The following is a 14,872-nucleotide window of genomic DNA, read 5'->3' on the forward strand; positions in this document are numbered from 1 at the left end:
TCTTGAAACTGCACATAGTTTTCAAATTGAGATGCAAATGTTGAATTTCAGTTCGATAGTTCAGATAGGAATTGAGATTTCAGTGGTCAATTCGGCAAAGTGTGATATCAATTCCTCGAAAACTGTTGGATCAATTCGAACCAAATCTTGAAACTGCACATAGTTTTCGAATTGAGATGCACATGTTGAATTTCAGTTCGATAGTGCAGATAGGAATTGAGATTTCAGTGGTCTATTCGGCAAAGTGTGATATCAATTCCTCAAAAACTGTTGAACCAATTCGACCCAAATCTTGAAACTGCACATAGTTTTCGAATTGAGATGCACATGTTGAATTTCAGATCGATAGTTCTGATAGGAATGAAGATTTCAGTAGTCGATTCGGCAAAATATCATTTCAATTCCTAAGGAACTATTGGATCGATTCGAACCAAATCTTGAAACTGCACATAATTTTCGAATTGAGATGCACATGTTGAATTTAAGTTCGATAGTTCAGATAGGAATTGAGATTTCAGTGGTCAATTCGGCAAAGTGTGATATCAATTCCTCGAAAACTGTTGGATCGATTCGAACCAAATTCTGAAACTGCACATAGTTTTCGAATTGAGATGCACATGTTGAATTTCAGTTCGATAGTGCAGATAGGAATTGAGATTTCAGAAGTCGATTCGACAAAATATCATTTCAATTCCTAAGGAACTATTGGATCAATTCGAACCAAATCTTGAAACTGCACACAGTTTTCGGTTTGAGATGCACATGTTGAATTTCAGTTCGATAGTTCAGATAGGAATTGAGATTTCAGTGGTCTATTCGGCAAAGTGTGATATCAATTCCTCGAAAACTGTTGGATCAATTCGAACCAAATCTTGAAACTGCAGATAGTTTTCGAAATGAGATGCACATGTTGAATTTCAGATCGATAGTTCTAATAGGAATGGAGATTTCAGAAGTCGATTCGACAAAATATCATTTCAATTCCTAAGGAACTATTTGATCAATCCGAACCAAATCTTGAAACTGCACATAGTTTTCGGATTGAGATGCACATGTTGAATTTCAGTTCGATAGTTCAGATAGGAATTGAGATTTCAGTGGTCAATTCGGCAAAGTGTGATATCCATTCCTCGAAAACTGTTGGATCAATTCGAACCAAATCTTGAAACTGCACATAGTTTTCGAATTGAGATGCACATGTTGAATTTCAGTTCGATAGTGCAGATAGAAATTGAGATTTCAGTGGTCTATTCGGCAGAGTGTGATATCAATTCCTCAAAAACTATTGAACCAATTCGACACATAGTTTTCGAATTGAGATGCACATGTTGAATTTCAGTTCGATAGTTCAGATAGGAATTGAGATTTCAGTGGTCAATTCGGCAAAGTGTGATATCAATTCCTCGAAAACTGTTGGATCGATTCGAACCAAATCTTGAAGCTGCACATAGTTTTCGAATTGAGATGCACATGTTGAATTTCAGTTCGATAGTTCAGATAGGAATTGAGATTTCAGTAGTCGATTCGGCAAAATATCATTTCAATTCCTAAGGAACTATAGGATCGATTCGAACCAAATCTTGAAACTGCACATAGTTTTCGAATTGAGATGCACATGTTGAATTTCAGTTCGATAGTTCAGATAGGAATTGAGATTTCAGCGGTCAATTCGGCAAAGTGTGATATCAATTCCTCGAAAACTGTTGGATCAATTCGAACCAAATCTTGAAACTGCACATAGTTTTCAAATTGAGATGCAAATGTTGAATTTCAGTTCGATAGTGCAGATAGGAATTGAGATTTCAGTGGTCTATACGGCAAAGTGTGATATCAATTCCTCCGAAACTGTTTGTTCAATTCCTGAACTATTGGATCGATTCGAACCAAATCTTGAAACTGCACATAGTTTTCGAATTGAGATGCAGATGTTGAATTTATGTTCGATAGTTCAGATAGGAATTGAGATTTCAGTGGTCAATTCGGCAAAGTGTGATATCAATTCCTCGAAAACTGTTGGATCGATTCGAACCAAACCTTGAAACTGCACATAGTTTTCGAATTGAGATGCACATGTTGAATTTCAGATCGATAGTTCAGATAGGAATGAAGATTTCAGTAGTCGATTCGGCAAAATATCATTTCAATTCCTAAGGAACTATTGGATCGATTCGAACCAAATCTTGTAACTGCAGATGGTTTTCGAATTGAGATGCACATGTTGAATTTCAGTTTGATAGTTCAGATGGGAATTGTGATTTCAGTGGTCAATTCGGCAAAGTGTCATATCAATTCCTCGAAAACTGTTGGATCAATTCGAACCAAATCTTGAAACTGCACATAGTTTTCGGATTGAGATGCACATGTTGAATTTCAGTTCGATAGTTCAGATAGGAATTGAGATTTCAGTGGTCAATTCGGCAAAGTGTGATATCAATTCCTCGAAAACTGTTGGATCGATTCGAACCAAATCTTGAAACTGCACATAGTTTTCGAATTGAGATGCACATGTTGAATTTCAGTTCGATAGTGCAGATAGGAATTGAGATTTCAGTGGTCTATTCGGCAAAGTGTGATATCAATTCCTCCAAAACTGTTGGTTCAATTCGAACCAAATCTTGAAACTGCACATAGTTTTCGAAATGAGATGAACATGTTGAATTTCAGATCGATAGTTCTAATAGGAATGGAGATTTCAGAAGTCGATTCGACAGAATATCATTTCAATTCCTAAGGAACTATTGGATCAATTCGAACCAAATCTTGAAACTGCACATAGTTTTCGGATTGAGATGCACATGTTGAATTTCAGTTCGATAGTTCAGATAGGAATTGAGATTTCAGTGGTCTATTCGGCAAAGTGTGATATCAATTCCTCGAAAACTGTTGGATCAATTCGAACCAAATTTTGAAACTCCAGATAGTTTTCGAAATGAGATGCACATGTTGAATTTCAGATCGATAGTTCAAATAGGAATGGAGATTTCAGAAGTCGATTCGACAAAATATCATTTCAATTTCTAAGGAACTATTGCATCAATTCGAACCAAATCTTGAAACTGCACAAAGTTTTCGGATTGAGATGCACATGTTGAATTTCAGTTCGATAGTTCAGATAGGAATTGAGATTTCAGTGGTCAATTCGGCAAAGTGTGATATCAATTCCTCGAAAACTGTTGAATCAATTCGAACCAAATCTTGAAACTGCTCATAGTTTTCGAATTGAGATGCACATGTTGAATTTCAGTTCGATAGTTCAGATAGGAATTGAGATTTCAGTAGTCGATTCGGCAAAATATCATTTCAATTCCTAAGGAACTATTGGATCGATTCGAACCAAATCTTGAAACTGCACATAGTTTTCGAATTGAGATGCACATGTTGAATTTCAGTTCGATAGTTCAGATGGGAATTGTGATTTCAGTGGTCAATTCGGCAAAGTGTCATATCAATTCCTCAAAAACTGTTGGATCAATTTGAACCAAATCTTGAAACTGCACATAGTTTTCGGATTGAGATGCACATGTTGAATTTCAGTTCGATAGTTCAGATAGGAATTGAGATTTCAGTGGTCAATTCGGCAAAGTGTGATATCAATTCCTCGAAAACTGTTGGATCAATTCGAACCAAATCTTGAAACGGCACATAGTTTTCGAATTGAGATGCACATGTTGAATTTCAGTTCGATAGTGCAGATAGGAATTGAGATTTCAGTGGTCTATTCGGCAAAGTGTGATATCAATTCCTCAAAAACTGTTGGATCAATTCGAACCAAATCTTGAAACTGCACATAGTTTTCGAATTGAGATGCACATGTTGAATTTCAGTTCGATAGTTCAGATAGGAATTGAGATTTCAGTAGTCGATTCGGCAAAATATCATTTCAATTCCTAAGGAACTATTGGATCGATTCGAACCAAATCTTGAAACTGCACATAGTTTTCGAATTGAGATGCACATGTTGAATTTCAGTTCGATAGTTCAGATGGGAATTGTGATTTCAGTGGTCAATTCGGCAAAGTGTCATATCAATTCCTCAAAAACTGTTGGATCAATTCGAACCAAATCTTGAAACTGCACATAGTTTTCGGATTGAGATGCACATGTTGAATTTCAGTTCGATAGTTCAGATAGGAATTGAGATTTCAGTGGTCAATTCGGCAAAGTGTGATATCAATTCCTCGAAAACTGTTGGATCAATTCGAACCAAATTTTGAAACGGCACATAGTTTTCGAATTGAGATGCACATGTTGAATTTCAGTTCGATAGTGCAGATAGGAATTGAGATTTCAGTGGTCTATTCGGCAAAGTGTGATATCAATTCCTCAAAAACTGTTGAACCAATTCGACCCAAATCTTGAAACTGCACATAGTTTTCGAATTGAGATGCACATGTTGAATTTCAGATCGATAGTTCTGATAGGAATGAAGATTTCAGTAGTCGATTCGGCAAAATATCATTTCAATTCTTAAGGAACTATTGGATCGATTCGAACCAAATCTTGAAACTGCACATAGTTTTCGAATTGAGATGCACATGTTGAATTTCAGTTCGATAGTGCAGATAGGAATTGAGATTTCAGTGGTCAATTCGGCAAAGTGTGATATCAATTCCTCGAAAACTGTTGGATCGATTCGAACCAAATCTTGAAACTGCACATAGTTTTCGAAATGAGATGCACATGTTGAATTTCAGATCGATAGTTCTAATAGGAATGGAGATTTCAGAAGTCGATTCGACAAAATATCATTTCAATTCCTAAGGAACTATTGGATCGATTCGAACCAAATCTTGAAACTGCACATAGTTTTCGAATTGAGATGCACATGTTGAATTTCAGATCGATAGTTCTGATAGGAATGAAGATTTCAGTAGTCGATTCGGCAAAATATCATTTCAATTCCTAAGGAACTATTGGATCGATTCGAACCAAATCTTGAAACTGCACATAGTTTTCGGATTGAGATGCACATGTTGAATTTCAGTTCGATAGTTCAGATAGGAATTGAGATTTCAGTGGTCAATTCGGCAAAGTGTGATATCCATTCCTCGAAAACTGTTGGATCAATTCGAACCAAATCTTGAAACTGCACATAGTTTTCGAATTGAGATGCACATGTTGAATTTCAGTTCGATAGTGCAGATAGGAATTGAGATTTCAGTGGTCTATTCGGCAGAGTGTGATATCAATTCCTCAAAAACTATTGAACCAATTCGACACATAGTTTTCGAATTGAGATGCACATGTTGAATTTCAGTTCGATAGTTCAGATAGGAATTGAGATTTCAGTGGTCAATTCGGCAAAGTGTGATATCAATTCCTCGAAAACTGTTGGGTCGATTCGACCCAAATCTTGAAGCTGCACATAGTTTTCGAATTGAGATGCACATGTTGAATTTCAGTTCGATAGTTCAGATAGGAATTGAGATTTCAGTAGTCGATTCGGCAAAATATCATTTCAATTCCTAAGGAACTATAGGTTCGATTCGAACCAAATCTTGAAACTGCACATAGTTTTCGAATTGAGATGCACATGTTGAATTTCAGTTCGATAGTTCAGATAGGAATTGAGATTTCAGCGGTCAATTCGGCAAAGTGTGATATCAATTTCTCGAAAACTGTTGGATCAATACGAACCAAATCTTGAAACTGCACATAGTTTTCAAATTGAGATGCAAATGTTGAATTTCAGTTCGATAGTGCAGATAGGAATTGAGATTTCAGTGGTCTATACGGCAAAGTGTGATATCAATTCCTCCGAAACTGTTTGTTCAATTCCTGAACTATTGGATCGATTCGAACCAAATCTTGAAACTGCACATAGTTTTCGAATTGAGATGCAGATGTTGAATTTATGTTCGATAGTTCAGATAGGAATTGAGATTTCAGTGGTCAATTCGGCAAAGTGTGATATCAATTCCTCGAAAACTGTTGGATCGATTCGAACCAAACCTTGAAACTGCACATAGTTTTCGAATTGAGATGCACATGTTGAATTTCAGATCGATAGTTCAGATAGGAATGAAGATTTCAGTAGTCGATTCGGCAAAATATCATTTCAATTCCTAAGGAACTATTGGATCGATTCGAACCAAATCTTGTAACTGCAGATGGTTTTCGAATTGAGATGCACATGTTGAATTTCAGTTTGATAGTTCAGATGGGAATTGTGATTTCAGTGGTCAATTCGGCAAAGTGTCATATCAATTCCTCGAAAACTGTTGGATCAATTCGAACCAAATCTTGAAACTGCACATAGTTTTCGGATTGAGATGCACATGTTGAATTTCAGTTCGATAGTTCAGATAGGAATTGAGATTTCAGTGGTCAATTCGGCAAAGTGTGATATCAATTCCTCGAAAACTGTTGGATCGATTCGAACCAAATCTTGAAACTGCACATAGTTTTCGAATTGAGATGCACATGTTGAATTTCAGTTCGATAGTGCAGATAGGAATTGAGATTTCAGTGGTCTATTCGGCAAAGTGTGATATCAATTCCTCCAAAACTGTTGGTTCAATTCGAACCAAATCTTGAAACTGCACATAGTTTTCGAAATGAGATGAACATGTTGAATTTCAGATCGATAGTTCTAATAGGAATGGAGATTTCAGAAGTCGATTCGACAGAATATCATTTCAATTCCTAAGGAACTATTGGATCAATTCGAACCAAATCTTGAAACTGCACATAGTTTTCGGATTGAGATGCACATGTTGAATTTCAGTTCGATAGTTCAGATAGGAATTGAGATTTCAGTGGTCTATTCGGCAAAGTGTGATATCAATTCCTCGAAAACTGTTGGATCAATTCGAACCAAATTTTGAAACTCCAGATAGTTTTCGAAATGAGATGCACATGTTGAATTTCAGATCGATAGTTCAAATAGGAATGGAGATTTCAGAAGTCGATTCGACAAAATATCATTTCAATTTCTAAGGAACTATTGCATCAATTCGAACCAAATCTTGAAACTGCACAAAGTTTTCGGATTGAGATGCACATGTTGAATTTCAGTTCGATAGTTCAGATAGGAATTGAGATTTCAGTGGTCAATTCGGCAAAGTGTGATATCAATTCCTCGAAAACTGTTGAATCAATTCGAACCAAATCTTGAAACTGCTCATAGTTTTCGAATTGAGATGCACATGTTGAATTTCAGTTCGATAGTTCAGATAGGAATTGAGATTTCAGTAGTCGATTCGGCAAAATATCATTTCAATTCCTAAGGAACTATTGGATCGATTCGAACCAAATCTTGAAACTGCACATAGTTTTCGAATTGAGATGCACATGTTGAATTTCAGTTCGATAGTTCAGATGGGAATTGTGATTTCAGTGGTCAATTCGGCAAAGTGTCATATCAATTCCTCAAAAACTGTTGGATCAATTTGAACCAAATCTTGAAACTGCACATAGTTTTCGGATTGAGATGCACATGTTGAATTTCAGTTCGATAGTTCAGATAGGAATTGAGATTTCAGTGGTCAATTCGGCAAAGTGTGATATCAATTCCTCGAAAACTGTTGGATCAATTCGAACCAAATCTTGAAACGGCACATAGTTTTCGAATTGAGATGCACATGTTGAATTTCAGTTCGATAGTGCAGATAGGAATTGAGATTTCAGTGGTCTATTCGGCAAAGTGTGATATCAATTCCTCAAAAACTGTTGGATCAATTCGAACCAAATCTTGAAACTGCACATAGTTTTCGAATTGAGATGCACATGTTGAATTTCAGTTCGATAGTTCAGATAGGAATTGAGATTTCAGTAGTCGATTCGGCAAAATATCATTTCAATTCCTAAGGAACTATTGGATCGATTCGAACCAAATCTTGAAACTGCACATAGTTTTCGAATTGAGATGCACATGTTGAATTTCAGTTCGATAGTTCAGATGGGAATTGTGATTTCAGTGGTCAATTCGGCAAAGTGTCATATCAATTCCTCAAAAACTGTTGGATCAATTCGAACCAAATCTTGAAACTGCACATAGTTTTCGGATTGAGATGCACATGTTGAATTTCAGTTCGATAGTTCAGATAGGAATTGAGATTTCAGTGGTCAATTCGGCAAAGTGTGATATCAATTCCTCGAAAACTGTTGGATCAATTCGAACCAAATTTTGAAACGGCACATAGTTTTCGAATTGAGATGCACATGTTGAATTTCAGTTCGATAGTGCAGATAGGAATTGAGATTTCAGTGGTCTATTCGGCAAAGTGTGATATCAATTCCTCAAAAACTGTTGAACCAATTCGACCCAAATCTTGAAACTGCACATAGTTTTCGAATTGAGATGCACATGTTGAATTTCAGATCGATAGTTCTGATAGGAATGAAGATTTCAGTAGTCGATTCGGCAAAATATCATTTCAATTCTTAAGGAACTATTGGATCGATTCGAACCAAATCTTGAAACTGCACATAGTTTTCGAATTGAGATGCACATGTTGAATTTCAGTTCGATAGTGCAGATAGGAATTGAGATTTCAGTGGTCAATTCGGCAAAGTGTGATATCAATTCCTCGAAAACTGTTGGATCGATTCGAACCAAATCTTGAAACTGCACATAGTTTTCGAAATGAGATGCACATGTTGAATTTCAGATCGATAGTTCTAATAGGAATGGAGATTTCAGAAGTCGATTCGACAAAATATCATTTCAATTCCTAAGGAACTATTGGATCGATTCGAACCAAATCTTGAAACTGCACATAGTTTTCGAATTGAGATGCACATGTTGAATTTCAGATCGATAGTTCTGATAGGAATGAAGATTTCAGTAGTCGATTCGGCAAAATATCATTTCAATTCCTAAGGAACTATTGGATCGATTCGAACCAAATCTTGAAACTGCACATAGTTTTCGGATTGAGATGCACATGTTGAATTTCAGTTCGATAGTTCAGATAGGAATTGAGATTTCAGTGGTCAATTCGGCAAAGTGTGATATCCATTCCTCGAAAACTGTTGGATCAATTCGAACCAAATCTTGAAACTGCACATAGTTTTCGAATTGAGATGCACATGTTGAATTTCAGTTCGATAGTGCAGATAGGAATTGAGATTTCAGTGGTCTATTCGGCAGAGTGTGATATCAATTCCTCAAAAACTATTGAACCAATTCGACACATAGTTTTCGAATTGAGATGCACATGTTGAATTTCAGTTCGATAGTTCAGATAGGAATTGAGATTTCAGTGGTCAATTCGGCAAAGTGTGATATCAATTCCTCGAAAACTGTTGGATCGATTCGAACCAAATCTTGAAGCTGCACATAGTTTTCGAATTGAGATGCACATGTTGAATTTCAGTTCGATAGTTCAGATAGGAATTGAGATTTCAGTAGTCGATTCGGCAAAATATCATTTCAATTCCTAAGGAACTATAGGTTCGATTCGAACCAAATCTTGAAACTGCACATAGTTTTCGAATTGAGATGCACATGTTGAATTTCAGTTCGATAGTTCAGATAGGAATTGAGATTTCAGCGGTCAATTCGGCAAAGTGTGATATCAATTTCTCGAAAACTGTTGGATCAATACGAACCAAATCTTGAAACTGCACATAGTTTTCAAATTGAGATGCAAATGTTGAATTTCAGTTCGATAGTTCAGATAGGAATTGAGATTTCAGTGGTCAATTCGGCAAAGTGTGATATCAATTCCTCGAAAACTGTTGGATCAATTCGAACCAAATCTTGAAACTGCACATAGTTTTCGAATTGAGATGCACATGTTGAATTTCAGTTCGATAGTTCAGATAGGAATTGAGATTTCAGTAGTCGATTCGGCAAAATATCATTTCAATTCCTAAGGAACTATTGGATCGATTCGAACCAAATCTTGAAACTGCACATAGTTTTCGGATTGAGATGCACATGTTGAATTTCAGTTCGATAGTTCAGATAGGAATTGAGATTTCAGTGGTCAATTCGGCAAAGTGTGATATCCATTCCTCGAAAACTGTTGGATCAATTCGAACCAAATCTTGAAACTGCACATAGTTTTCGAATTGAGATGCACATGTTGAATTTCAGTTCGATAGTGCAGATAGGAATTGAGATTTCAGTGGTCTATTCGGCAGAGTGTGATATCAATTCCTCAAAAACTATTGAACCAATTCGACACATAGTTTTCGAATTGAGATGCACATGTTGAATTTCAGTTCGATAGTTCAGATAGGAATTGAGATTTCAGTGGTCAATTCGGCAAAGTGTGATATCAATTCCTCGAAAACTGTTGGATCGATTCGAACCAAATCTTGAAGCTGCACATAGTTTTCGAATTGAGATGCACATGTTGAATTTCAGTTCGATAGTTCAGATAGGAATTGAGATTTCAGTAGTCGATTCGGCAAAATATCATTTCAATTCCTAAGGAACTATAGGTTCGATTCGAACCAAATCTTGAAACTGCACATAGTTTTCGAATTGAGATGCACATGTTGAATTTCAGTTCGATAGTTCAGATAGGAATTGAGATTTCAGCGGTCAATTCGGCAAAGTGTGATATCAATTCCTCGAAAACTGTTGGATCAATACGAACCAAATCTTGAAACTGCACATAGTTTTCAAATTGAGATGCAAATGTTGAATTTCAGTTCGATAGTTCAGATAGGAATTGAGATTTCAGTGGTCAATTCGGCAAAGTGTGATATCAATTCCTCGAAAACTGTTGGATCAATTCGAACCAAATCTTGAAACTGCACATAGTTTTCGAATTGAGATGCACATGTTGAATTTCAGTTCGATAGTTCAGATAGGAATTGAGATTTCAGTAGTCGATTCGGCAAAATATCATTTCAATTCCTAAGGAACTATTGGATCGATTCGAACCAAATCTTGAAACTGCACATAGTTTTCGAATTGAGATGCACATGTTGAATTTCAGTTCGATAGTTCAGATGGGAATTGTGATTTCAGTGGTCAATTCGGCAAAGTGTCATATCAATTCCTCAAAAACTGTTGGATCAATTCGAACCAAATCTTGAAACTGCACATAGTTTTCGGATTGAGATGCACATGTTGAATTTCAGTTCGATAGTTCAGATAGGAATTGAGATTTCAGTGGTCAATTCGGCAAAGTGTGATATCAATTCCTCGAAAACTGTTGGATCAATTCGAACCAAATTTTGAAACGGCACATAGTTTTCGAATTGAGATGCACATGTTGAATTTCAGTTCGATAGTGCAGATAGGAATTGAGATTTCAGTGGTCTATTCGGCAAAGTGTGATATCAATTCCTCAAAAACTGTTGAACCAATTCGACCCAAATCTTGAAACTGCACATAGTTTTCGAATTGAGATGCACATGTTGAATTTCAGATCGATAGTTCTGATAGGAATGAAGATTTCAATAGTCGATTCGGCAAAATATCATTTCAATTCTTAAGGAACTATTGGATCGATTCGAACCAAATCTTGAAACTGCACATAGTTTTCGAATTGAGATGCACATGTTGAATTTCAGTTCGATAGTGCAGATAGGAATTGAGATTTCAGTGGTCAATTCGGCAAAGTGTGATATCAATTCCTCGAAAACTGTTGGATCGATTCGAACCAAATCTTGAAACTGCACATAGTTTTCGAAATGAGATGCACATGTTGAAATTCAGATCGATAGTTCTAATAGGAATGGAGATTTCAGAAGTCGATTCGACAAAATATCATTTCAATTCCTAAGGAACTATTGGATCGATTCGAACCAAATCTTGAAACTGCACATAGTTTTCGAATTGAGATGCACATGTTGAATTTCAGATCGATAGTTCTGATAGGAATGAAGATTTCAGTAGTCGATTCGGCAAAATATCATTTCAATTCCTAAGGAACTATTGGATCGATTCGAACCAAATCTTGAAACTGCACATAGTTTTCGGATTGAGATGCACATGTTGAATTTCAGTTCGATAGTTCAGATAGGAATTGAGATTTCAGTGGTCAATTCGGCAAAGTGTGATATCCATTCCTCGAAAACTGTTGGATCAATTCGAACCAAATCTTGAAACTGCACATAGTTTTCGAATTGAGATGCACATGTTGAATTTCAGTTCGATAGTGCAGATAGGAATTGAGATTTCAGTGGTCTATTCGGCAGAGTGTGATATCAATTCCTCAAAAACTATTGAACCAATTCGACACATAGTTTTCGAATTGAGATGCACATGTTGAATTTCAGTTCGATAGTTCAGATAGGAATTGAGATTTCAGTGGTCAATTCGGCAAAGTGTGATATCAATTCCTCGAAAACTGTTGGATCGATTCGAACCAAATCTTGAAGCTGCACATAGTTTTCGAATTGAGAGGCACATGTTGAATTTCAGTTCGATAGTTCAGATAGGAATTGAGATTTCAGTAGTCGATTCGGCAAAATATCATTTCAATTCCTAAGGAACTATAGGATCGATTCGAACCAAATCTTGAAACTGCACATAGTTTTCGAATTGAGATGCACATGTTGAATTTCAGTTCGATAGTTCAGATAGGAATTGAGATTTCAGCGGTCAATTCGGCAAAGTGTGATATCAATTCCTCGAAAACTGTTGGATCAATTCGAACCAAATCTTGAAACTGCACATAGTTTTCAAATTGAGATGCAAATGTTGAATTTCAGTTCGATAGTGCAGATAGGAATTGAGATTTCAGTGGTCTATACGGCAAAGTGTGATATCAATTCCTCCGAAACTGTTTGTTCAATTCCTGAACTATTGGATCGATTCGAACCAAATCTTGAAACTGCACATAGTTTTCGAATTGAGATGCAGATGTTGAATTTATGTTCGATAGTTCAGATAGGAATTGAGATTTCAGTGGTCAATTCGGCAAAGTGTGATATCAATTCCTCGAAAACTGTTGGATCGATTCGAACCAAACCTTGAAACTGCACATAGTTTTCGAATTGAGATACACATGTTGAATTTCAGATCGATAGTTCAGATAGGAATGAAGATTTCAGTAGTCGATTCGGCAAAATATCATTTCAATTCCTAAGGAACTATTGGATCGATTCGAACCAAATCTTGTAACTGCACATGGTTTTCGAATTGAGATGCACATGTTGAATTTCAGTTTGATAGTTCAGATGGGAATTGTGATTTCAGTGGTCAATTCGGCAAAGTGTCATATCAATTCCTCGAAAACTGTTGGATCAATTCGAACCAAATCTTGAAACTGCACATAGTTTTCGGATTGAGATGCACATGTTGAATTTCAGTTCGATAGTTCAGATAGGAATTGAGATTTCAGTGGTCAATTCGGCAAAGTGTGATATCAATTCCTCGAAAACTGTTGGATCGATTCGAACCAAATCTTGAAACTGCACATAGTTTTCGAATTGAGATGCACATGTTGAATTTCAGTTCGATAGTGCAGATAGGAATTGAGATTTCAGTGGTCTATTCGGCAAAGTGTGATATCAATTCCTCCAAAACTGTTGGTTCAATTCGAACCAAATCTTGAAACTGCACATAGTTTTCGAAATGAGATGAACATGTTGAATTTCAGATCGATAGTTCTAATAGGAATGGAGATTTCAGAAGTCGATTCGACAGAATATCATTTCAATTCCTAAGGAACTATTGGATCAATTCGAACCAAATCTTGAAACTGCACATAGTTTTCGGATTGAGATGCACATGTTGAATTTCAGTTCGATAGTTCAGATAGGAATTGAGATTTCAGTGGTCTATTCGGCAAAGTGTGATATCAATTCCTCGAAAACTGTTGGATCAATTCGAACCAAATTTTGAAACTGCAGATAGTTTTCGAAATGAGATGCACATGTTGAATTTCAGATCGATAGTTCTAATAGGAATGGAGATTTCAGAAGTCGATTCGACAAAATATCATTTCAATTTCTAAGGAACTATTGCATCAATTCGAACCAAATCTTGAAACTGCACAAAGTTTTCGGATTGAGATGCACATGTTGAATTTCAGTTCGATAGTTCAGATAGGAATTGAGATTTCAGTGGTCAATTCGGCAAAGTGTGATATCAATTCCTCGAAAACTGTTGGATCAATTCGAACCAAATCTTGAAACTGCACATAGTTTTCGAATTGAGATGCACATGTTGAATTTCAGTTCGATAGTTCAGATAGGAATTGAGATTTCAGTAGTCGATTCGGCAAAATATCATTTCAATTCCTAAGGAACTATTGGATCGATTCGAACCAAATCTTGAAACTGCACATAGTTTTCGAATTGAGATGCACATGTTGAATTTCAGTTCGATAGTTCAGATGGGAATTGTGATTTCAGTGGTCAATTCGGCAAAGTGTCATATCAATTCCTCAAAAACTGTTGGATCAATTTGAACCAAATCTTGAAACTGCACATAGTTTTCGGATTGAGATGCACATGTTGAATTTCAGTTCGATAGTTCAGATAGGAATTGAGATTTCAGTGGTCAATTCGGCAAAGTGTGATATCAATTCCTCGAAAACTGTTGGATCAATTCGAACCAAATCTTGAAACGGCACATAGTTTTCGAATTGAGATGCACATGTTGAATTTCAGTTCGATAGTGCAGATAGGAATTGAGATTTCAGTGGTCTATTCGGCAAAGTGTGATATCAATTCCTCAAAAACTGTTGGATCAATTCGAACCAAATCTTGAAACTACACATAGTTTTCGAATTGAGATGCACATGTTGAATTTCAGTTCGATAGTTCAGATAGGAATTGAGATTTCAGTAGTCGATTCGGCAAAATATCATTTCAATTCCTAAGGAACTATTGGATCGATTCGAACCAAATCTTGAAACTGCACATAGTTTTCGAATTGAGATGCACATGTTGAATTTCAGTTCGATAGTTCAGATGGGAATTGTGATTTCAGTGGTCAATTCGGCAAAGTGTCATA

Source organism: Coccinella septempunctata, chromosome 4 (genome assembly GCF_907165205.1).
Source record: "Coccinella septempunctata chromosome 4, icCocSept1.1, whole genome shotgun sequence".
Lineage (NCBI taxonomy): Eukaryota > Metazoa > Arthropoda > Insecta > Coleoptera > Coccinellidae > Coccinella > Coccinella septempunctata.